We start from the raw sequence: 27,021 nt of genomic DNA on the forward strand, positions 1-27,021 counted from the left end.
TCATAAACCATAAAACTACGTGTATAGCCTGTGGCCCTGTCACAGAGCTTATACACCTTGACCCCGTATCTGGAACGCTTGTTGGGAATGTATTGTTTGAATGACAAGTGACCAGAAAACTTAATCAGGGACTCATCAACGCAGACAACTTGGGGAGTAAACAAGTCTGCAAAACGTTGGTTGAAGTGGTTTATGAGGGGCCGAATTTTGTAGAACCGATCGTATGCAGGGTCTCCACGAGGACGACAGAGTTAATTGTCGCTGAAGTGCATGAACCGCAAAATCTGCTCGTATCGTGCCCTGGACATGGAAGCAGAGAACACGTACATATGGTGAATTGGGTCAGTGGACCAATATGACCGCAACTCACTCTTTTTGGTTATGCCCATGTTGAGGGAGAGGCCCAGAAAGATCTTAGATTCGGAAACCGTAATTGGTTTTCAATGTCTGGCAAGGGCGGACCGGGGAATAGTGGCGATGTGTTGGCCAGCGTACAAATTGCTTTGGTCCACAATAGATCTATAGAGATCTTCGGTGAAAAACAGTGAGTAAAAATCAAGTGGCGTAAAATCAACTGTTTCCACGTTAATGCCAGGTTGGCCAGTGAATGGGGGAAGTACGGGTTCTGCAGAAGTGGTGGGCACCCAATCAGGATTGGCGAATTCTGCAGGAAGGGCACTATGGGTACGACGGGCCTGTCTTTGTCTTCGTCTTGGTGGCAGCGGGACACTACTTGTGCTTGCCACCTCGCCAGCTAGAACTGCACTTATGGGACTCGCCACGTCACTACGTGCTACTGCAGTGCTGGATGTACGTCCAGGGTGTACTAGGCCGCTGGTGCTTGCCAGTTCACCAGAAGGATGAGCGGCTCTAGTACGTCTCTGCTCCATAAGAGGGACCTGCGGTTCCTGCACCTCAACAACAGAAAAAGTTCGGGATCGGGTACGCCTGCCCTTAACGGGGACCTCATTTCCGTCGTCAGAGCTATCTGTCAGGGAGCCGCTGTCCTCTACAGGATCGTATTCTGAGCCTGAATCTGACAGATGAGTGACTTCCTCTTCACTATCTGTCATGCTCAGAAATGTGTAGGCCTCTTCACTAGTGTACCTTTGCTTTGCCATTTTGGGCTCTAAATTTAGGGGTACACTAGTGAGACTCTCACAGGTAAAAAAAAAGCACCTAGGCTGTCAGCGACTGTATCAAAACGCTACAAAAAAAAACTTAGCGATCGCAGGGATCAAGCCTGACTCTGCGAACGCTGCAGTTATGTGTGTTGTGTTTTGTAAGTGACAGTGATCGATCGATACTGCACTTGGGAGGGCTGGGCTGGGCTGGGCTTGGAGGAGGGGCTAAACGCAGGTGCTAGCAGGTATCTGGGCTGATCCCGCTAACAATGCGTTTTTGGGAAACCTAAACTGCTGGCGACGCTAATATAGATCTGATCAGATCAGATATTGATCTGTTCAGATACTATATTACTAAGGGAGGTGGGTGTTAGCGGTACTGGCACTAACCTGACGCTGCCTGGGGCGACGCAGACCCTATCTGACCCTCAAACTTATATCACCCGCCGGGTGATCAGGGGGTTAAACCTTTATTAGGTAATAAATGGCGGGTGCCCTGAAACTATAAAAAAATAACTAACCAACCAGCGTCACCTGTAACAGTTATATGGTGATCACTGGTGAAAGGGTTAACTAGGGGGCAATCAGGGGGCTTTATGCGGTAGTATATTGGGGTCCCTGGCGCTATAAAAAGCTGCGGCGAACCTAAATACCTACCTGCCTAACTCGCGTCACCTGTGACACTAATACAGCGATCAGAAAAACGATCGCTTATTAGTGACACTGGCGACGGGGGGTGATCACGGGGTTAAACCTTTATTGGGGGGGTTAGGGGGGTACCCTAGAGCTAAAGAGGGCTAACCCTAACTGCCCTAACAGTTATTGCAGTCACAAATGACACCAATGCAATAATAAAAAATAAAATAAAAAATGCAATTGGTGTCACTGTGACTGGGGGTGCAGGAGTGATCGGGGGGTGAAGGGGGGGTGAAAGTGTGCCTGGCGTGTTCTACTGTTAGTGTAGTGTGTTGATGCAACTCACAGATTCTCTCTCCTCGGTGCCGGAACGAAAAAGACCAACACGAGGAGAGATTACATCACTTCCTCTGCCTGTGTTTACAATACAGGAGAGGAAGTGATGTAGTGCTAGCATTTCATTCGTCAGGAGCGATCGCGAGGGGGTGGCCATGAATGAATGGCTGCCCCCTCATCCCGGATCGCTCCTGCACGGAATCCGACCACCGCTGGCATCGGGTGGGGGGGGGGCCCGATCGGGCCCCCCACCCGCGGGAAGGCATGGACGTACCTGTATGCCAATATGCCTGCCCATGCCATTCTGCCGACGTACATCGGCGTACGGCGGTCGGCAACTGGTTAACCACTTCAGGACCGCCGTATTGCCAATGTACGTCAGCACAATGGCACAGGCAGGCACAATCACGTAGATGTACGTGATTGCCTTCCAGCGGGTGGGGGGTCCGATCGGACCCCCTCCCGTTGGATACGACGGTCCGGTTCGCTCCAGGAGCGCTCCGTGATGAGGGGATGGCCGTTGGTTTTCGGCCACCCCCTCTGGATCGCTCCTGGCCAATGAGAAGCTTCCTCCCACTGTGTATTGTTTACACAGGAAGGAGGAAGTGATGTCATTCTCCTCGGGGCGGTCTTTTTGACCGGACTACGAGGAGAAGACTAATAGTAAGTGTGCACCAACACTACACTGACATGTAGGTACACACAGGCACACAAACCCCCCCCCCCCCCGATCGCCCCCCGATCCCCCCCCCCCCCTCCCCCCCCCAGTCACAGTGTCACTGATTGCATTGATCATTTCTTTACTGATCAATGCATTCAGTGTCAGTTGTGACAGTAAAAACTGTCAGGACAGTTAGTGTTAGGTCCAGGGTAGCCCCCTATCACCCCCCAATAAAGATTTAACCCCCTGATTGCCCCTAGAGTTATCCCTTTCACCCCCTTTTGCCAGTGTCACTAAGCGATCATTTTTCTGATCGCTGCATGTGTCGCTAGGTAGCTAGTTATTTTTTTAGGTTCACCGCCAGGTTTTTATATCGCTAGGTACCCCGATATACTACCCAATAATGTTTTTAACCCCCTGATTGCCGCTAGTTAACCCTTTCACCCCCTTTTGCCAGTGTCACTAAGCGATCATTTTTCTGATCGCTGCATGTGTCGCTAGGTAGCTAGTTATTTTTTTACGTTCACCGCCAGGTTTTTATAGCGCTAGGTACCCCGATATACTACCCAATAATGGTTTTAACCCCCTGATTGCCGCTAGTTAACCCTTTCACCCCCTTTTGCCAGTGTCACTAAGCGATCATTTTTCTGATCGCTGCATCAGTGTCGCTAGTGTCGCTAGGTAGCTAGTTATTTTTTTAGGTTCACCGCCAGGTTTTTATAGCGCTAGGTACCCCGATATACTACCCAATAATGGTTTTAACCCCCTGATTGCCGCTAGTTAACCCTTTCACCCCCTTTTGCCAGTGTCACTAAGCGATAATTTTTCTGATCGCTGCATCAGTGTCGCTAGTGTCGCTAGGTAGCTAGTTATTTTTTTAGGTTCACCGCCAGGTTTTTATAGCGCTAGGTACCCCGATATACTACCCAATAATGGTTTTAACCCCCTGATTGCCGCTAGTTAACCCTTTCACCCCCTTTTGCCAGTGTCACTAAGCGATCATTTTTCTGATCGCTGCATGTGTCGCTTGGTAGCTAGTTATTTTTTTAGGTTCACCGCCAGGTTTTTATAGCGCTAGGTACCCCGATATACTACCCAATAATGGTTTTAACCCCCTGATTGCCGCTAGTTAACCCTTTCACCCCCTTTTGCCAGTGTCACTAAGCGATCATTTTTCTGATCGCTGCATCAGTGTCGCTAGTGTCGCTAGGTAGCTAGTTATTTTTTTAGGTTCACCGCCAGGTTTTTATAGCGCTAGGTACCCCGATATACTACCCAATAATGGTTTTAACCCCCTGATTGCTGCTAGTTAACCCTTTCACCCCCTTTCACCAGCGATCACAGTATAAGTGTCACTGGTGACGCTGGTTAGCCAGTTAGTTATTTAGGTTCTCCGTCAGGTTTTTATATAGCGCCAGGGACCCCCATATACTACCTAATAAAAATTTGAACCCCCTGATTGCCCCTAGTTAACCCTTTCACCACTGATCACCGTATAAGTGTTACGGGTGACTCTGGTTAGTTTGTTTTTTATAGCATCAGGGCACCCACCATTTATTACCCAATAAAGGTTTAACCCCCTGATCACCCGGCGGGTGATATCAATTAGGTTTTAGGGTCAGGGTCTGCGTCGCCCCAGGCAGCGCTAGGTTAGTGCCAGTACCGCTAACACCCACACGCAAAGCATACACCTCCCGTAGTGCTATAGAATCTGAACAGATCAATATCTGATCTGATCAGATCTATACTAGCGTCCCCAGCAGTTCAGGGTTCCAAAAAAACGCATTGTTAGCGGGATCAGCCCAGATACCTGCTAGCACCTGCGTTTTGCCCCTCTGCCCAGCCCACCCAAGTGCAGTATCGATCGATCACTGTCACTTACAAAACACTAAACACATAACTGCTGCGATCGCAGAGTCAGGCCTGATCCCTGCCATCGCTAACAGGTTTTTTGGTAGCATTTTATATTTAAATCCGGAAGGCAGTGCTTGGTTTTCGGGGTCCCGTACGTGGCTAGGCTCCCAAAAAGTCCCCCACATGTGGTATCCCCGTACTCGGGAGAAGCAGCAGAATTTATTTTGGGGTGTAATTTGACTTCTGCCCATAGCATGTGTGAGCAATATATCATTTAGTGACAACTTTGTGCAAAAAAAAAAAAAAGTTTGTAATCTTCCCGCAACTTTTGGCAAAATATAAAATATTCCATGGACTCAACATGCCTCTCAGTAAATAGCTTGGGGTGTCTACTTTCCAAAATGGGGTCATTTGGGGGGGTTTTGTGCTATTTTGGCATTTTATGGCCTTCGAAACTGTGATAGGTAGTGAGGAGTTAAATCAAAAATTTGCACCCTTAGAAATCCTGAAGGTGGTGATTGGTTTTCGGGGTGCCGTGCGCGACTAGACTCCCAAAAAGTCCCACACATGTGGTATCCCCGTACTCAGGAGAAGCAGCAGAATGTATTTTGGGGTGTCATTTCACATATGCCCATAGCATGTGTGAGCAATATATCATTTAGTGACAACTTTGTGCAAAAAAAAAAAGTTTGTAATATTCCCGCAACTTGTGGCAAAATATAAAATATTCCATGGACTCAACATGCCTCTCAGTAAATAGCTTGGGGTGTCTACTTTCCAAAATGGGGTCATTTTGGGGGGTTTTGTGCTATTTTGGCATTTTATGGCCTTCGAAACTGTGATAGGTAGTGAGGAGTTAAATCAAAAATTTGCACCCTTAGAAATCCTGAAGGTGGTGATTGGTTTTCGGGGTGCCGTGCGCGACTAGACTCCCAAAAAGTCCCACACATGTGGTATCCCCATACTCGGGAGAAGTAGCGGAATATATTTTGGGGTGCAATTCCACATATAACTATGGCACGTGTGAGCAATATATCATTTAGTGACAACTTTTTGTAAAAAAAAATTTTTTTTTTTTTGTCATTATTCAATCCCTTAGGACAAAAAAAATAAATATTCAATGGGCTCAACATACCCATCAGCAATTTCCTTGGGGTGTCTACTTTCCAAAATGGGGTCATTTGGGGGGGATTTGTACTGCCCTGCCATTTTAGCACCTCAAGAAATGAGATCGGCAGTCATAAATTAAAAGCTGTGTAAATTCCAGAAAATGTACTCTAGTTTGTAGACGCTATAACTTTTGCGCAAACCAAAAAATATACGCTTATTGACATTTTTTTTACTAAAGACATGTGGCTGAATAAATTTTGCCCTCAATGTATGACTAAAATTTAGTTTATTCGATTTTTCTTATAACAAAAAGAAGAAAATATCTTTTTTTTTCAAAATTTTCGCTCTTTTTCCATTTATATCGCAAAAAAAAAAAATCGCAGAGGCAATCAAATACCATCAAAAGAAAGCTCTATTTGTGGGAAGAAAAGGACGCAAATTTCGTTTGGGTGCAATATTGCATGACCGCGCAATTACCAGTTAAAGCAGCGCAGTGCGAAATTGGAAAAAGACCTCTGGTCCTTAAGGTGTTTATTGGTCCGGGGCTGAAGTGGTTAAAGTCATATTTTACTTTACCATATTGATCTGCACACTGACATTTCTGAGGATTTTAAAAACTACAGAAAAGATTTAGCTCTTTCCCACTACCAACATCTTTAAAAGCTGAAAACAATATATGGGTTATATGCAATAATACCACAAATGGTATGTTCCAACTTTTGAAAGAAGTTAGGTGCACATTAACTGGTTAATTTTCCCCACCTGCTAAAGAGGTAATATATTTGGTAATTTGATAATACACATCAGACAATTGTCCTCCTTGCTCAACACCAGTCTACTCTGGCATTTGTAGAGCTCTATACAATCTTTATACATAATAAGGATGGATCATTATCTCAACATTATTAAAATGCTCAGTCTTTCCAGGCCAATGTTCAATCAGGCACATGCAGCAGGGATTGCAAATAAGACTGTGGCTAGACACCTAGGTAAAATTGTTAAATATGTGGAATTGTACAAGAAATACCCGAGAAGAAAAATGTTGTGCTAATGATAATCTCACGAAAGCTTTGTCATATTTCTGATATGTGTCTGTTCTACCATGTACTTGTTTTAAAAAGTATCCTGCTCTCTTTGTATTTCTTCCTTTGTATGAAATACCTGGTGATCCCACTAGTCCCACTGCTTTCTTATTTCAAACTGACCACAGTAGGCACGAGAGCACATCCGTCTCAGAGTGTCAGTTCTTTGATTGTGCTGAGAGCCTTAGTTCATGTCCTCCAATGGTGAGACTTGTGCTGACACTAATATATATATATATATATATATATATATATATATATATATATATATATAGTTCCTTTGAAAAGTATTCATACCCCTCAAAAATGTTCCACATTTTATCATGTTACAACCAAAGCCGTAAATGTATTGTATTGGGATTTTATAGACCAACACAAAGTGGCACAGAATTGTGAAGTGGAAGGAAAATGATAAATGTTTTTAAATTCTTTTTCTACAAATAAATATGTGAAAAGTATGGCGTGCATTTGTATTCAGCCCCCTTTTACTCTGATACCCCTAACTAAAATCTAGAGGGACCATTGCCTTCAGAAGTCACCTACTTAGTAAATAGAGTTTACCTGTGTGTAATTTAATCTCGGTATAAATACAACTGTTCTCTGAAGCACTCAGAGGTTTGTTAGAGAACATGGTAAACATACAGCATCTTGAAGATCAAGGAACAAACCAGGCAGGTCAGGGATAAAGCTGTGGAGAAGTTTAAAGCAGGGTTAGGTCATATAAAAATATCCCAAACTTTGAACATCCCATGGAGCAGTGTTCAATCCATCATTCAAAAACAGACAGAGTATGGCACAACTGCCAACCTATCAAGACGTGGTCATCCACCTAAACCGATAGGCTGGGCAAGGGGAGAATAAATCGGAGAAGCATGGTAACTCTAGAAGAGCTACAGAGATCCACAGCTCAGGTGGGAGAATCTGTCCACAAGACAACTATTAGTCGTGCACTCCACAAACCCTTTATGGAAGAGTGTCAAGAAGAAAGCCATTGTTGAAAGAAAGCCATAAGAAGTTTCCGTTTTGCAGTTTGGGAGAAGCCATGTGGGGGACACAGCAAACATGTGGAAGAAGGTGCTCTGGTCAGACAAGACCAAAATTGAACTTTTTGGCCTAAAAACAACACACTATGTGTGGTGGACAACTAACACTGCACATCACCTTGAACAAACCACCCCCCACCGTGAAACTTGGTGGTGGCAGCATCATGTTGTGGGGATGCTTTTCTTCATCAGGGACAGGGAATCTGTTCAGTTAATGGGAAGATGGTTGAAGCCAAATACAGGGCAATCTTGGATGAAAACCTGTTAAGAGTCTGCAAAAAACTTTAGACTGGGGCATATGTTCACCATCTAGCAGGACAATAACCCTAAACATACAGCTAGAGCTACAACAGAATGGTTTAGATCAAAGCATATTCATGTGTTAAAATGGCCCAGTCAAAGTCAAGACCTTAATTCAATTGGGAATCTGTTGAAAAATGCTGTTCAGACGTTTTTCATCCAATCTGACAGAGCTTGAGCTATTTTGCAAAGAAGAATGGGCAAAAATGTCACTCTACTAGATGTGCAAAGCTGCTAGAGGCATACCCAAAAAGACTTGCAGTTGTAATTGCAGCGAAAGGTGGTTCTACAAAGTATTGACTCGGGGGGGGGGGGGGGTGAATACAAATGCACGCCACACTTTTCAAACACATTTGTTTTTGGTTGTAACATGACATAATGTGGAACATTTCATGGGGTAGGAATACTTTTTCAAGGCACTGTATATATATATATATATATATATATATATATATATAATGGGTTGTTTTACAAGGGTTCACATATATTTTAACAGGCCTTCCAAGATTTACCTTGATGCTTGTCAAATGTCATTTGTGTTGCTTTTTTTTTTTTAAATATTAGAAAAAGCCCCAGGAATGTTTGGTATGTTGTTATAATGTGGCAACACGGCTAGCCAAGCTTATGAGATCACTAGGCTATAGAAACTAATTTAGGTGTGCACCTGCTACTTAAAGGTTCCTTTAAGCTAGTGCATTGTTGGTTCACTTACCTTTTCCTTCGATTTCCTTTCTAAATGTTTTTTTTTCTTTGTCTGAATTTCTCACTTCCTGTTTCTCCTCAGTAAACTTCACACCATCATCCGAGTGGTGCTTAGTCAGCCAGAACCACTTACTGAACAGCTTACTGAGGAGAAACAGGAAGTGAGAAATTCAGACAAAGAAAAAAACATTTATAAGGGAAATCGAAGGAAAAGGTAAGTGAACCAACAATGCACTAGCTTAAAGGAACCTATTTAGAAAATAAAAAACAAACCTTTACAACCCCTTTAAAGTATTTATCATCTTACACTATCATTCACTGCCAGCACCTCTCTTATAAGCAGCCATAATGCACTGTATAGGTGTTTGTTAAAAAACTAAGCCTCTAAATACCTTCCCCCCCCCCCTTGTATCTTCAGGCCAGTCATATGACTCCTGGCCGCTCTCCTATTCCGTTCTATGGGCATCAGTGAGAACAAACACTTACACAGTGCATTATGGCTGCACAAAAGAGGGACTGGTGGTGATTTTTTTACTTTACTACTAACAGTGGCAGAAGAGGGGGGGGGGAACAGAGATGGCTCACACAGAAACAGTGGCTGACAGGCAGGGGGGATGGAGTGAGAAGAGACCGCAGATGATGGAGGCATGTAAACTGACCACGGTATCAGGGGCCATGAGAAACATGGTCATTTTACAGAGGGGGAGCAGAAACAGGCAGAATCGGCCAGGTTTTTTTTTTTTTCTTACAGCTTACAGAGGGACAGGTTAGACAACACAAGCACTGTGCTGTTTAACCTGTTATAAGGGAACAGGATCTCCTTAATTTTTTTTTAGCCAGTTCACACCATAGTTAAACCTTCTGCCCTTGTTGTTTTAATTTTGGATAGTAAAACATTTATTTTCTGCCAGGAAATACCTTATACAGTCCACTTCCTGTTTCTTGTCTGGGGAAAAAAGCTTAGGCCGCGTACACACGCGCGGACTGTTCGCCCAACTTTGTCCGTCCAACAGTTTCGGCAAACAGTCCGCTCAAACTTAGCATGGACGGACATGGCCACACACGACGGACGAACAGTTTGCTGAAACCGTGCGCGATGACGTGAACGGCACGTACGACGGGACGAAAAATACGACGTCCTATACACTGCATTATAGCTTTCGGCGTGAAAATCCTTTCTGAGCATGCGCGCAACTTTGTTTGACGAACAAGCCTACACACGAGCGGACTGTTCGCTGAAACAAGGTTTCAGCGGACAGTTTTACGGAATTTCCGAAAAACCTTGTCCGTCCAACTGTCCGCTGAAACTGTCCGCTGAAAGCCCACACACGAGCGGACTGTCCGCCCAAACACTGTTCAGCGGACAAAGTTGGGCGAACAGTCCGCGCGTGTGTACGCGGCCTTTGGCTTATGACATAATGCATTTTCATGAGAGTTTGCCAGGAGGGGAGGGGGGATGAGTCAAAAGAAGGCCAATGAGAGCTGCAGAGCTGGACATGTGCCTCTGTCTAAATCCAGGAAGTAAACAGGCAGTAGTTTCAGCTGCCCACAGTTAAAATGGATGCAGCCAGACTCAGTAGATGGAGATTTCTACAGAAAATTTGGCAAGTATAGAATTACAGTATATATAAAATAATATGCAAAGTGGTTGGAGGGAAGCTTTAGAATGGTAAAGATGTTTTTATTACAAATTATGTGAATGGACTGCAGTTCCTCTTTAACTCTCCCCAGGCAGATGGGTTATTTGACATCAGCAGCCCAAGAGCAAGCTTTATGCAAACTGTGGGATGACCAAAAAATTGCCAGCATTTGCAGATGTCCTTCAAATTTTTAACTAGAAATTTTGTTTAAGCTCTGGTTCACATTGGTGCAGCCTTGAAATTGCACTGTGTGATTTCAAAGCTGCTCATAAGTGCTATTTGCACTGCCCATTTTATTGAAGCTTGCAACTCCATTTAATAGAAGTCTATGCAAGTCACAATGAAATTGGTAGAAAGTAGTGCAGGAACCTTTTTAATAATCACTGCAACATTAGTCACGGTGATATGAATGGTTCCATTGCTGGGAATGGGGTGCAACTCGTGGTGTGATTTGGACATGTCAAGTCGCACTGGTGTGAATGGGGGTTAAAGGAGAACTACAGGCACCAACAGTAAACACCCATGTCCCTTTTAACAAACAAAAAACTATGAGTAGATATGATCCAGGATCCCAGATGAGCTCAAATTTCTGTAGTTTTCCTTTTAAATGACCATGCACACTGGCTTAAAAAAGCTGCTTCTGCAAGAGTTTTGTGTTTTGACTGTAGAAACAGCTCAATGTTGTTGTGTGTATCCATGCACATTAGGACGATTACAGGCATATTTTAAAGGAGTTGTAAAGGCAGAAGGTTTTATATCTTAACGCATTCTATGCATTAAGATAAAAAGCCTTCTGTATACTCCAGTCCCCCTAATACTTACCTGGGCCCCATCTCTGTCTAACAATGTCCACGAGTTCCTCAGCCGTCCAAGACTCTTGGTTGGCTGAAACACAGTTGTGGTGCCATTTGCTCCCACTGCAGTCAAAGTTAGTCAGCCAATCAGGAGAGAGGAGGCAGGGCCGAGCCGTAGTCCAGTGTCTGGACACACAGAGCTGTGACTCGGCTTGGATGCCTGCATAGCAAGCTGCTTGTTGTGGGGGCACTCGACAGGAGGGAGGGGCCAGGAGCACAGAAGAGGGACCCGAGAAGAGGAGGATCCAGGCTGCACTGTGCAAATCCACTGCACACAGCAGATAAGAATAACATGTTTATTATTTTTATTGAGAATATAATGGTAGGTTTGCACTGATTAATTGTTTTCATACTGACATCAAGGGATTATCTGTTTGACACAAAAATAACATGTAGCAAAATTTTCAGTATGTTTTTTGAGTATTAATAATGTCCTTACAATAGATAGTCTTTATAATATAATAATAAAGACCTGACCATCATCATTGAGTAAAAACATACAAACATACAAACATGTAACTCTTTACAATCAGTACATAAGTACATAGCTTTTCCTGTCAGTAGTTGAGTTTAACAGACCAAGGCTTTAGCACCCAAAAAGCAATTTTGTAGAGAAATCGTAATGTGATGAAAAATATAGATGGGCTCTCTTCTATTTAGTGTCCCAATGGTAAGTTCCTTGGAGTGTCCAAGAAGCGAAGGCCATGTTTAGGGCGATTATGTTTGACAATGCAGTGAGCATCAGGACTAAGGAATAGTCAAGATAGAAGAAGGGAGAAAGGAACTAGATGTGAGTGGGGAAGACATTGTTGAGGTATAGGTATCCACATAAAGGGTAAGGAGGAGGCCAGTGGGAGGGTTCTTGTCAGCAAGTGTCAACATAGTGACAAGTTTTAGAGATGTTCCAATTAATAGAGTAAGCATGGACAAATCAAAATCTTTAGGAAGGCAGTGTTCTATCCATGGTGTCTAGATATGGTCATATTTATGTACTGTATCTAAGAGTTGCAACCATTTATTCATGGATTAGGTACCATATCATCTTATGCCTCCATTGAGTAATTGTACCACCATTCCTTTGCCAGGGCTTGTTTTCGTACACAGGACACAACAACAGATCCTCCAGAAATAAATTTTACTACAGATATTGGGTAGCCCTAAGGTGTATGATGTTAAGTTGTTTGTTTTGATCCACAAGGAAAAAAAGACGTCTACTGTTTCTCTACAAATGCAAAAACAAAGATGTGGTGGATGTACACCCAGATTATAACATTTGAGTGGAGTATCTGGTGGTAGTTTGTGGTAGGAAAACAGAGAAGCCCTACTGTCTCCTTGATCTTTTTTCCAGATCTTATCTGAAAGTTGTAAAAGGTGATTATTACTACCTTATTTCTTTGGATTTCAGGTGTCTAGAAGTAGCATATATTGCCACATAGCAAGTGGTTGTCGTAGTGTTTCTCAAGTACTGGACAGGTATGGGATAGATCAAACAAACCAGATTAGGCCAACGTGTTATAATTGTAAATAACTGATTATATGGTTCAACAGTGATTGGAACTTTTCCTGTAATTAGTGGAATAACTTCAGATTATGGGAGACGTACAACCAGTTAACATATTTAATCCCTGAGGAGAACCAGTCCTGAGTGTTAGGAACCATAAGTAATTTTTCGAAAGATTAGGGTTTGACCCAATAGTGTAATTCATAGTCCTCTTTGAAATACCTTCTAGTTACGGTATGTGAAATTGTTTTTTAGCAAAGGCGGTATGGAGCAATGTGGTACCCTTGTTTTGTGGCTATATGGTTTTCCCTTTTGAAACATTGCATAACATTATTTACAAAAACTCCATCAGTCTCTGTAGCAAGCAGTACAAACATTATTGTAGTTGGAGAGTAACCAATCATGAATTTTAAGCTGATAAGTTAAGTAGCAATAGTGGCACATTACTGTAATACACCATGCACATGGTGGTGCATTTTCATTGGCACACACTAAGGCAGCACACCTCTGATGCACATTTGTTGCAGGGTACCAAAATACACTGCATGCACATTCTGGTGTGTTGGCAGCCTATTCCTTTGAATAGCCTACTTAACACAGTGCACTTAGACTTGCCCTAATACAACACGCAGGGATAGATGGGACCTTTTTATTAATGATAGGTCTCACTGATTTTAACCACTTTCCTACTGGACACTGTCACCCCCTTCCTTCCCAGGTCAATTGTCAGCTATCAATGCTCTCACACTTTAAATGACAATTACTCAAAGTCATGTAACACTGTACCCATATGAAATTAGTTTCCTTTTTTTTTCACGTGAATAGAGCTTTCATTTGGTGGTACTTAATCACTACTTGTTTTTTATTTTTTTTTCATGCTATGAAGAAACACATTTTTCTTTGTTTCTGTTATATAAATTTGCAAATGAATAATTTTTGTTCATACATTTTGGCCAAAAATCTATACTGCTACATATCTTTGGTAAAAATAACCCAAATCAGTGTATATTATTTAAACTTTGTGAAAGCTATGGTGCCAGTCATTAAAATTGGTCACACCTGATGTACTGATTTCTTATCTACAAATGTCCCCCAAATGACCCCTTTTTGGAAAGTAGATATTCCAAGGTATTTAGTAAGATGCATGGTGAGTTTTATGAAGTTGTAATTTTTTACACACAATTCTTTGCAAACGTAAGATTTTTTCTTTTATTTTTTCTTTCTTTATTTTATTTTTTACAAAATTGTCATATTAACAGGTTATTTCTCTCACATATGCATACTTGCAACTAGAGCTGCACGATTCTGGCTAAAATGAGAATCGCAACTTTTTTGCTTAGAAGATAGTTCACAATTCGCTCATAATTCTCATGGTGTAACATCATCTTTCACATTATACAAAATAATTGGGCTAACTTTACTGTTTCTTTTTTTTTATTCATTGAAGTGTATTTTCCCCAGAAAATTGTGTTTGAAAGACCACTGAGCAGACAACTCTCTATACTTGTTACATGAAAGAATCGGGAAACACTGTAATATAGATCATCAGAGGGGGTGAATCGCGATCGCAATAGTTTAACGATTAATTGTGCAGCTCTACTTGCAACTACACCCCAAATCACATTCTGCTACTCCTCCTGAGTATGGCGATACCGAATGTGAGACTTTTTCACAACCTAGCTACATACAGAGGCCCAACATGCAGGGAGCACCACCAAGTGTTCTAGGAACATGAATTACATATCTAATTTGACAACCTATCACACTTTTGAAGGCCCTGGAGCACCAGGACAATGTAAACGCCTACAAAGTGACCAAATTTTGGAAACCAAATACCCCAACGTATATTCTACGAGGCATTGTGAGTCTTTTGAACATGTCATTTGTTTCTACACGTTTTTTGAAAATGTGTAAAGAAAATGCAAATGCATTTTTTTTTACACAAAGTTGTCCATTTATACAATAGTTCTAACACATAGCATTAACATAGTAAAAATTGCACCTCAGAATACATTCTGCTACTCCTCATGAGTATGGCGATACCACATGTATGAAACTTTTACATAGCCTGGCCACATACGGAGGCCCAACATTCAGGTAGCACCTTAAGGCATTCTAGGAGCATAAATTATACATCTAATGTCAGGACAACCTATCATTTTTGAAGGCTCTTCATATTTCTAACGCATAGCATGTACATACCAAGAATTTCACTCCAAAATAAATTCTGTTGAGAAAAGGGTAAAAAAATAATAATATATATATATATATATATATATATATATATATAACCTGTGATTTTAGTAGTGCAGTCTTCCACAGAGGAGAGCATTGCTCCAGGCAGCAGGCAGGGATGTGCTTAGTGACAACAAAAGTAATTATCCAGGCAGCAGGCAAGAATATTGTTTATAGTCGGTACAGGGATATTGTCAGCACAGCTAAAGCATTTGTCTAAAGCAATTGTCCAAGCAGAGACATGGTCAGGATAGCCAAAATATTGGTCCAGGTACATTATTACATGCAGATGCTCATTATTGTACCGCTCTCCAACCCTTAATAAACATATTGCCACTTGCTACAGCTAAATATTTCCATAGTACAGGTAGCAGGCAAAGGCATGATGGCAGTAAGTCAGCAGCTGGCTGAGGGCCTCAGTCACGTAAGACCTGGACACAGGGGTAGAGGCTTCTCCCACCAAAATCTCTTTGAAGCTTCCGTACTCCAGACCCTAATCTGGAAATTACAAAACCCAGAGAAATCCCAAAAATGTGTTTTTACCATCCGGAAAAACAATTATGGAGCCCCTCACATATGCGAGACTCCTGTGCACTATAGTAGCAGGGCAACAGATGTCGCATACCTTGTGGCAGAGCCTGACGTGTAGAGGGAGACTTCTCGTACAGCCCTGGCTCAAGGGGCGACTGGACAGTGGCATGAGAGCGCGGTGAGATAAGAGTGTCTGCAAGTTCTTCCGTTGGTTGCAGAAGCATGTGGCAGGTGCGTCAGCTGGGCTGGATGGCTGAAGCAGTGGATGGCAACAGGAACAGCAGATGCAGGCACACAGCAGCTGTAGAACCAGCGTCACCAGGCACTATGCAGGGTAGGACAGACAGATAACTAGTTGCAGGTTCAGACATGCCAGGTTAGCAACGGAGGATCAGGTATAAGCATAAACAGCAGGCACAGAATGGTCTAGTTGCAGGCAAAGGTTGGCAATAGGATATCAGGCAGATAGAAAATACTTTGTTATATCTTCCATCTCCACATCATCCACTTCAGACCTGACCATACTAACTGCAGTGGACAATTTTATTTTATTTTTTTCCCCCTGTGCTTACCTTGTTTAAAAGGCATTCTTCCTGTCACTCCCCTCTGCGTCGATGTACACAATATCATGCAGCACACTGGCTCCTGGGATATGTGTCATAATTCCCAGGAGTCAGTGGGCATCGCCGCCTCTCATCACGTGAGATCCCAAAGACGTTAAGTGCGCTGCGAGGTGTGTATAATGCGCATGCGTGAGATCGGGCAGTGCATGCTGGTTAGTCAGCAGCACCATATCCCTGAAGAGTATCCTAGTGGACTTCGCATGCCCACAAGCAAGATCGCAAAAATACAAAAAAGGTGTCCACTGCCCACACCTATAACTGGCCATTGCAGCAAGCAGCCTTGAAATGCAACATATGGTATAAAAAAAGGCCCAAGGATAAATCTAATAAATCCAAGGAAACTCCAAGCTTACTTACTGACCAGCCTGCTGACAACCGAATCAACTGGAGTGGTGCGCTGGTCCTGCTAGCAGCATCTTTGGAGTGGTGTATACACCGCTCCTGCCCATTCAAATCAACGGGGCACCGCGGCTATACCGCCGGCATAGTGCTACTGTAGCAGTGCTTTTCAGTGGTTTTAACCCTTTCTCGGCTGCTAACGGGGGTAAAAGTGTCCCGCTAGCTGCCAAATAGCGCCACAAAATTGGCAGTAAAAATAGCTGCATTTTACCGCTGGCGCACCCACTGCCCCAGGGTGAAAGAGGCCCTACTGAACAGCCAGCCGGCTGACAGCCGGATCAACCTTTCTAACAGTATGCATTAAAAACTGGGGTTTAGGCTGCACACATTTTGCAAATGCATGCGTAAGCTACAGAGCCCCCTGGTATCTGTAGTCAAGATGGAACCATGCAAAACAAAGAAATCTAAGGTTAGTTTTAGAAAAAAAATAAGAAATATAGCGGCAGTATTACAGTACTAACAATAGTGATTGCAGCATTAGATTAAAGGAGAAGTATGGGGATGCAAAAATAGGTAGTGCATGCTACCCTCATACCTGCATTGCATCTCTTTCTTTCCTCAGCCCTTTAGTTTTTTCAGAATAGTCTTTTGAAGTGTCCAGATACAGCCTCTAATGGTTATCTCTCAATTCAAAAGTTTCCAGGGGCTGGATACAGCTCCACAATCCAGCCACTCCTTCACTCCCTCTGGAGGACGCGTGGCTGTGCCTGGTGAGGAGGTGCACACCCAGGCTGCTATCTAGAACAAGCACGATCTTCATGCGCCTCTGTTTTCATGACAGCGTGTTCCCAGCTAAAACCCATAAACGGGGAGACAGTGTGATACAAGTAGTGAAGTCCTCACCCTTCCCTGACTGTTATCTGCAAGATTCCAACATCTCTCTCCTGGGCTTTGATGTTCCTTCCTGTGTACGCCCGCACACTCATTCAAAGTTCATGTCTGTGTCTCCTTCAGCCAATGGGGGAGGGGGAGAGTCACTGAAAACTTCTTATGTACAGAAATGAATACTAGTGAGTTCTCTACAGTGACATGTGCTCTGTGTATGTTCTCTGAAATAAACACAGTGCTATGTGTAGAGAGCATACCTGCACAAACAAATCTCTCTGCCACTGATGTCATCCCCCACACCGCCAACCCTCCCTCCCCCCGCTGATGTTATTCTTATCCAAATCCCCATCCCCTATACAATCCCATCATCCCCATCCCCTGTATTCCTATACAATCCTATCATCCCCATCCCCTGTACTCCTATACAATACCATCATCCCCACCCCCTTTACTCCTATACAATACCATCATCCCCATCCCATGTACTCCTTTACAATACCACCATCCCCATCCCCTATACTCCTATACAGTCCCATTATCCCCTTTACTCCTATACGGTCCCATCATCCCCATCCCGTGTACTCCTATACAGTCCCATCATCCCCTGTACTATACAGTCCCATCATCCCCTGTACTTCTATACAGTCCCATCATCCTCATGTCCTGTACTCCTATACAATCCCCATCCCCGTACGGCATGTGATGACTGTTCGGCATGTGATGGCACTGTAAGGGAAGATGATCCTGTAATACTCTATTTACAATGCAGGGAACATTGTTATAAAGCTCTGTTCATGTCTGAGGAGCTCTGGGCCTCAGTATGAAAATACAAGTAGATTTGAATGTAAGGTTTCATTGTCTCAAATAAAAATACAGATAGTCAATAAAATGATTAATTCACAATGTGAGCTCTGATTTTTTTCATTTTACTATACCAGTAATTCATGGAATTCCTGTGTGCTGTCCATCCATATGTGTATTCTACAAATATATTGTTTTCACTCTGATAGTTCTGTGTATGTAAATGTCCTCTACATATTACTATCAGTTACTTCTCCTACCTTAGTCACTGAAGTGCTCTTATCTCTGCCGGTTCTTCTGACCATCGGAGCAGGCTGCAAGGGAGGGGGGAGCAGCTACGCTTTGTGAAGTCTCGGTGTGAGTAGAGAGCCGACATCAATCAAGCAAAATGACAGTAAAGTGGATAGATCCAGACTCCAGAGCTAGACCATTGTTGGTACGATGCTGTTTCCGAGCATGCGGCGGAATTTTGCATGTCGGAATTGCGTACACACGATCGAATAATCTGATGGAAAGGTTTTCCGTCTGAAAAATTAAGAACAGGCTCTCAATCTAAAGACTGACGGAAATGCCGACAGAAAAAGACTGATGGGCATACACACGGTCGGAAAATCAGATGAAAAGCTCCCATCGGACTGTTTCCATTGGAAATTCCGGCCGTGTGTACGCGGCATTAGAGGGGATGATAAGGGACTATATACAAGGTTTTAGTAATGAGAACTGTATCTTCATGGCATGGATTCATGAGGAATCGTTCTTGCCAAACCAATCTATTAACCTTCTATGAGGAGATGAGTTGCCATCTAGATAAAGGAAGGCCCGTGGATGTGGTGTATCTGGATTTTGCGAAAGCATTTGACACAGTTCCCCATAAACTTTTACTGTACAAAATAAGGTCCATTGGCATGGACTATAGGGTGAGTACATCGATTGAAAACTGGCTACAAGGGTGAGTTCAGAGGGTGGTGATAAATGGAGAGTACTCAGAATGGTCAGGAGTGGGTAGTGGGGTCCCCTAGGGTTCTGTGCTGGGACCTATTTAATTTGTTCATAAATGACCTGGAGGATGGAGTAAACAGTTCAATCTCTGTATTTGCGGACGATACTAAGCTAAGCAGAGCAATAACTTCTCCGCAGGATGTGGAAACCTTGCAAAAAGATCTGAACAAATTAATGGGGTGGGCAACTACATGGCAAATGAGGTTCAATGTTTTAAAATAATACATTTGGGTGGCAAAAGTATGAATGCAATCTACAGCCAGGGGGGAGAACCTCTGGGGGAATCCAGGATGGAAAAGGACCTGGGGGTCCTAGTAGATGATAGGCTCAGCAATGGCATGCAATGCCAAACTGCTGCTAACAAAGCAAACTGAATATTGGCATGCATTAAAAAGGGGATCAACTCCAGAGATAAAGCGATAATTCTCCCGCTCTACAAGACTCTGGTCCAGCCGCACCTAGAATATGCTGTTCAGTTCTGGGCACCAGGCCCCAGGAAGAATGTAGTGGAAATGGAACAAGTACAAAGAAGGGCAACAAAGCTAATAAAGGGTCTGGAGGATATTGGTTAAGTTTGCGAGCACTGAACTTATTCTCTCTGGAGAAGAGACGCTTGAGAGGGGATATGATTTCAATATACAGATACCATACTGGTGACCCCACAATAGGGATAAAACTTTTTTGCAGAAGGGAGTTTAGCAAGACTCGTGGCCACTCAATAAAATTGGAAGAAAAGAGGTTTGACCTTAAACTACGTAGATGGTTCTTTACTGTAAGAGCAGCAAGGATGTGGAATTCCCTTCCACAGGCGGTGGTCTCAGCGGGGACCCTCAATAGTTTCAAGAAACTATTAGATGAGCACCTGAACGACCGCAACATACAGGGATGTACAATATAATACTCACACATAATCACACATGGGTTGGACTTGATGGACTTTTGTCTTTTTTCAACCTCACCTACTATGTAACTAAGGTATACGGGTAAAGCTACAGATCAGACAGCAATGCACTAGTGAACCTGCTGTCCTTATATAGGCCATTTTGCACCAGCATTAATGGCTAACAGGCGCACACATATGAGTTTGCCTTTGCTGATATTTGCGCGTAAATAGGCATTAGCCAATGCCTGGCAACACGGGCACCTGCAGGAGCACATCTACCGATGCGTATTTGGCTCTGCCTAGGAGCTTCAGCTGCACTATGGCCAAGCACGTCCCTGTCAACGTCATTTCAAGCGGTAGGCAGATGCATAGTCCATAAAATAGCTAAGGGTCAGCTCACATGGAAGGCAGAAACATGGTGGCTCAACAATTCAGACGGTAGGCAGAGGCATAGTCGTAAAACAGGCCAGGGTCTGCACACATGGAACGCAGTGGAATGGTTGAGGAAGCATGGAAAACGGTCAGCACAGATAATGAAAATGAGGAAATGCTTAAAAACATGGGCTATTTTAGGGAAGTGTGAAAACGTCAGGAGCATTTTCCAATGCCTAGGCCGGGTTGGGAAAAACACTGGGGATAATGGTAGCTGGTATCTCTTCTAACTCCTCCTTTGCTGCATACGCAACATTTTTTTTGGTGTCTTTGGCCTGCTTCAGATAGGAAGTTGCACTCATGAAGTCGGCTAACCGCATCAGAGTGAAGGTTTTTTAGGGGGGGTCTTTGCTGATAGACGAGGGATGTGACTATTTCTTCGAATAATTTTAGGAAGGGGTTGGGCTTTCTGTGAAATGGTGTAGGTGATATATATGCATTGTAAATGGCCAAATGAATAAGATAAATCACAACTTTCTTATACCAGAAATGGGACCTCTTTGTTGCCAGATAGGGCTGAAGCATTTGATCATTGAAATCCACCCACCCCATGTAAAGATTATAAAATTAGACGCATGTAGGTTTTTGAATAGGAACGCATCTTCCCGGAATCTTGACTGTGGCATCATTCTATAGCTTATCCTTCCACCTCAAGGACAGCACTTCATTGTTTCTCAGAGTTGCTTTTTCCCCCTTCGCAGTTTTTTGTTTACTAAAGCTTGTGGGAAGCTCTTCCTGTTCTTTCTGGAGGTTCTGCAGGCCAGGGTTTTTGCATAGTGTAGATGTCTAAAAAGGGGCAGGCTAATATAAACACTATGCAGGTATATGTGATTACCTTTGTGCTACAGTGGGTATGCCAGGTCCCATGCATTTTTTTTCGGTTGTACCCATGTAGGTCAGGCACTCAGGGAGCTGGAGCTGGGAATCTCTTCCTTCATATATGCAGAACAGATATCTCTTTGCTCTTTCACATAGCTTGTAAAATTTGACTGCATATTTGGCCTTTTTTCTAGGAATATATTGTTTTTTCCTAACTGGCCTGTAAAGTGTACCAAGGATTCATCCACACATATATTTTGATCAGGATCTTTAGGGGAAAAATTTGGGCACATTTTATATACAATATGAGGAAAAAAGTGGGCCAAGGATCTGAAACGCCTCCTCACTGCTGTAATTTTTTTTGAACATGGCTGGTACTGGACTGCTGATGGTGTCTGTGTGACGGGTACTTTGGTGATGGGCTGTGTGACAGGTGCTCTGGTAATGGGCGGCTGCATGATGGGTACTGATGGGCGACAGGCGCACTTTATGCACACTGTTGCGTGACAGGCGCACTGTTGGGTGACAGGTGCACTTTATGCGCACTGTTGGGTGACAGGCGCACTTTTATGGGCACTGTTGGGTGACAGGCACACTTTTATGGGCACTGATGGGTTACAGGTGCACTTTATGGGCACTGATGGGCGACAGGTGCACCGCTGACTGTTACAGATGGGCGGCAGGTGCACCATTTATGGTCAGAGATGGGCGGCAGGTGCACCGTTTATGGTCACTGATGGGTGGCAGGTGCACCACTGACGGTCACTGATGGGCAACAAATGCACTGGGGGAGGATGTAACAGTAACACTGCTGGGCATGGATTAGGACTGTTACACTTCTCATTTGACGATGTGACAGGTTCTCTTTATTTGTGTGCTTGTGCAGTACACTGAAACTGACACAGATCGGTAACTCACTGATTCTGGCTCTCCTTACACTGGAAACGCTGTGTGAGGCGAGAGAGCCGGTTACAGACAGTTACTGGTCTGTGTTAACATTTGAGATCCCCCTGCAAATGTATCACGGCCGATCAAGTGGCAAACAGTCGTGGTCATTGGCTGTTTACCACTTTCGGTGACAAGCTGTGTCCTGAGGACACGCCGCCACCATCCTCACCGCACTGCCTGCACCCGATCGCGCTTGCGCTGTTTGGGCCACGGTCATATGACATCGGCCCAGAATGAGAGCTGCCCCGCTCTGCCCTCATTGTACTATACAGCGGGCAGGAGGCGGTTAAAGTAGCAATATACAATAATGGCTTTGACCAATTATAGTGTTTGTCAGGCTTTTTCAAATGGATGATGTCTAAGTATAAATAGTAGCTTAAGATCATACCAAATAAGTTTGCCTAATGCTAAAAATTATTAATGTGAGGATTCAGTAGAGCTTGGAAACAAAAGACAGTGATGCTCATTTGCAGTTTCAAAGGAAAGAACCTTTGATGCATTACTCTGACCGACAGGTCATCTTCACACTCTGATGTTTAATTTCTCTTGAGGACCACTATCGTGTGGGGAAGTAGAAACAACAAGGGTATGAATTTGTCCTGGTTCACACTAGTGCGATTTCTGATGTGACTTGAGTTGCACAGAATCACATGACAAGGGAAATTGCATTGTGCCTGTTCACATCAAAGTTACACCACATAGTCACATTTTAAATCACTCCAAGAGTGTAAAAAAAAAGTAAATAAATGGTTACTATAACAATACCCCACAGAGATGTGATGCATGGTGTTAATAATCCCTGGCTTACAATTACTGCAAGGGGATAATGTAAACCTCATGTTACCTTAAACCAGATTTTACACAGTTGCAGAGAGGGATACTGAGCCAATTTCAGGATGAAAGTTAGAAACCCAAGGCCGGTAGGCTATATTGCTATGCTAAAAGTTAAGTGTCTGCTAGCATTAATATGTTTTGGCGTTGTAAGACCGGCCATACATGGTTCGAATCTCAGATTCAAACTGTTAATGGGCAGGCTGAATGTACCCAGTTGATCTAGCGATATAACCAGCCTGCCAGATTATAGCAGCTGCTATATCTACTAACGATAATCACTACCTTCTCTTGGCGGGGGCAGCTTCCCCGACGGAGCTCATCAGTGGGCGAAGAAAATTGCTGATTCCACTGTCATAACTTTCCGTGTTGATGGGGGAATCGTGTATGGCTGGCCTAAGCCATTGTGTGGTGTGCAGTCAGATATTGAAGGAGATAGAAAAATGGGAAAGACCACACCTGCTTTTGTCTCTGCATATAGTCCTTGTTCATCCATTTCTATTACCCCTGTGTTGTCCAGAAATTGCTTTTAAAATATGTTACACAAATTTTATGGTGCTGAAAAAGTAAAAAAATGATACGGATGTATTCTTGCAGTATTCTGTATGTTTCCTGGATTCATAACTTGAATGGTTTGGAATTTTGTGGCCTTTTAAATATTTCCAAATATGGAATCTGCATCTGGTTTTCCTGAACTTCTTTCCCCCTCAAAGTCTTGTAAATTTATGGAAGAGGGTGGAAAGAGAGTGAAATACACATTGTAGCTGCTACAGCAGTAAAAAATAAAGCAACTGGAAAAGAAAATGTTAGTGCAGAGTTTGCAGGAAAGAAGAACATAAACACTAAACGTGTGATGTTCCCCCCAAATAATTCCAGAGCAGCCCACAGGAAATCAGAGCACTTGAAATAATATTTAACTCTTTCTAAACAAATTTAGTGTATGGATTCAGCACAGTCTTGATATTTTCACCCTGAATAAATGTACTTGTTCAAAAAAAAAAAAAAAAAAAAAAACATGCCATTTTAGGACTCCTGATAATTGGTGTTCATTTTAAGCACTGTGTTTGAATAGGAAACGCAGCGTTTGATAAGAAAAGGCTGCATTTGACTTGCTTTGTCTACAGTTTAAATGCAGCACAGTAGGTCATAGTGCATTCAGAGAAACCCAAAGTAGGTCATATGGAGCCTCTGAACTGCCTTGTGTACGGCCCTTTTTAAAGTCAATAGAATTTTCCTAACCTGTGTTTGACGTGCATTTGAAACACACACAGGATAATGCCTGTCAACATGTGCCCTTAATGATTCAAGTGTATAATGGGATTAGTGGACCATAAATGTATTTTTTAGTTTTCAAAATGCTCAAATAGCAGCTCTCCACCTCTAATTTCTTCTCCCTCTCCTCCCCCTAGTGCTTTCTATTGGCTAAACAAAAATTTACCTTGTGGCATCTGGGGCCTTCAAAATATGGGGCTTGGTTGATACACAAATGCGTTCAGCAACATACAGGAGTGTAGTTGTTATAAGAATGTTTCCGAACATAATCAATTGATAGTGAAATGCGTTGGACAATAGGGGCCAAATCCTGTTTCACCTGACAGGGATTTTATGTGCATATGTACTGTAAGCCAAGGCGATTATTGAGCATAGGTACAGTGGGTGCATTGTTTTTATGTTTAACCACTTGAGGATCAGCCGCTGCAGTTATAATGGGGCAGGTTGGCTCCCCTGGGCAAATCGGCATAGCTGTAAGTCTGCTGCTTTAAGACCACTAGGGGGCGCGCGCACGATGACGGAGCCGATGCGCGTGACCGGTAGCCACAATGTCACCCGCAATCGCTCCTGAGAGAGACAGAACGGAGATCTGTCAATGTAAACTGACAAATATCCATTCTGTCAGGAGAGAGGAGACAGATTGGCTGTTCATACTAAGTATAAACAGCGATCGGCCCCCTCCAAGGAGTCGATTTCCCCACGGTTAGAATCAATCCCTAGGACACACACTTAACCCCTTGATCGCCCCCTAGTGTTAACTAATTCCCTGTCATTGACATTTATACAGTATTCAGTGGCTATTTATAGCTCTAATCATTGTAAAAATTTTAATGGTCCCAAAAAAAGTGTCCGATGTGTCCGCCGCAATATCGCAGTCCTGCAAAAAAATGGCATATCACCCCCATTACTAGTAAAAAAAAAAATAATAATAATAATAATAAAAATGCCATAAATATATCCCCTGTTTTGTAGACGCTATAACTTTTGCGCAAACAAATCAGTATATGAATATTACATTTTTTTTATTATTTTTTTTTTTACTAAAAATATGTAGAAGAATACATATCAGCCTAAACGGAGGAAGAAATTAGTTTTTTTATATTGTTTCCAGGATATTTATTATAGCAAAAAGTAAAAAAAAATAGCTTTTTCTTTTTCAAAATTGTCGCTCTTTTTTTTTTTGTTTATAGCGCAAAAAATAAAAAATGCCACCAAAAGAAAGCTCTATGTGTGGCAAAAAAAGGACCTAAATTTTGTTTGGGTACAGCGTCGTACAACCGCACAATTGTCAGTTAAAATGACGTAGTGCCATATTGCAAAAAATGACCTGGTCATTAAGGGGTCAAATCCTTCTGGGGCTTAAGTGGTTAATAAATGTTCTTAAGAAAATTTGACACTATCGGATCTATGTTATCTGTTTTGAGTGGAAAATAAAAGTATACAAGATATGAACGGAGGAAAATTTTAAATAAGCACAGTTCTAGTAATAGGGGATCATTGTGTTCTGATGAGTTTCCTTTTTGCACAGGGTATGCAATTTACACAGTTAGGCCACCATAGACGAGTAGAAAACCAAAGTTCTGTTGATTGGAAAATTCAAATGGCACATATGATTTCTTTTGTTTTTCCAAACAGAATGTTGGATCAGGCACTTTCAGTTGCTGCACGAAAATCTGGTTTCGCAGCTAGCACACTAATGATGTGAAAAACGAACGACCAAGAATTTTTGGTTTGGTTTTCAACGCATCACACATTTAAGGTATTAATGTACAATAAAAACCTACATAGTAACAGTGCTTAATAAATTTTATATATATATATATATATATATATATATATATATATGTATGTATGTATGTATGTATGTATATTAGAGAATCTAGTTCCACCCCCTGCCCGTAGTGACGTAAGTGTCATTCTCTGCAACTTTTTTATGTGAGCCCAAGGTGTCATGATGGGAGTGTTTTTCACAGGGTGAGAACAAGTTTGGGTTTTGGTGGAGCTCTGAGTGGTGGTCGCTCCGAGTCTGCAAATGACATAGCCAGAGAGGACGGGAGAATTGCATTGAAAGCTATGCTGTCTTGTTGAGATTTCTATTTACTACATCTACCGTAGATACTAGTGACAGAAAATCCCTCTATTAAAGGGTTAGGGTTCACCTTTCCCCAAAAACTGCCCATGCAAATAAGGGGTGTCGGTAGATAAAAACAAACTGTGGAGCTCTGACTAAATTTGAATAATGCCCTGGTGTAGGCCATTTACGTACCTCCTGAAGCCTGACTGAAATAATCCATTTGTCAATCTGGAACACTTTCTCTTCACTTTCTGTCCTGTAGGAACAAACAAAAATGAGAGAAAGTGAGGCAAATTCCCATTTAGACCATTATCACTGAAACAAATGCCCCAACTGGAAGATGCCCACTTTGTGTTCTTGTAACAACTCGAAATCTTGGCTTTTTAATCCTGTTTTCTCCTATTGACAATGGTTACCAGGACCAGTAGCGATGACAATGGTTAACAGGACCAGTAGCGATGACAATGGTTACCAGGACCAGTAGCGAGTTTGAATCTCTCCAT

The 27,021-nt window shown here is 42.7% G+C and overlaps 1 protein-coding gene across 5 annotated transcripts in view; it reads left to right on the forward strand.

Annotated features, from left to right (window-relative positions):
• Positions 1-27,021, forward strand: part of CUNH5orf24 (chromosome unknown C5orf24 homolog) — a 129,780-nt gene that overhangs the window by 44,168 nt on the left and 58,591 nt on the right. The window contains exon 1 of one of the 5 annotated variants that reach the window (XM_077473962.1): positions 9,040-9,062. The exons of the other annotated variants lie outside the window; for them this stretch is intronic. The gene's annotated coding sequence lies outside the window, so the exon portion shown is untranslated. Of the gene's footprint in view, positions 1-9,039; positions 9,063-27,021 lie in introns of those variants that run through there. 5 annotated transcript variants of the gene reach the window in all.

The sequence above is a fragment of the Lithobates pipiens genome, unplaced genomic scaffold (assembly GCF_037356315.1).
Source record: "Lithobates pipiens isolate NorthernLeopardFrog02 unplaced genomic scaffold, aLitPip1_a1.2 Scaffold_8, whole genome shotgun sequence".
In the NCBI taxonomy this organism is placed as follows: Eukaryota; Metazoa; Chordata; class Amphibia; order Anura; family Ranidae; genus Lithobates; species Lithobates pipiens.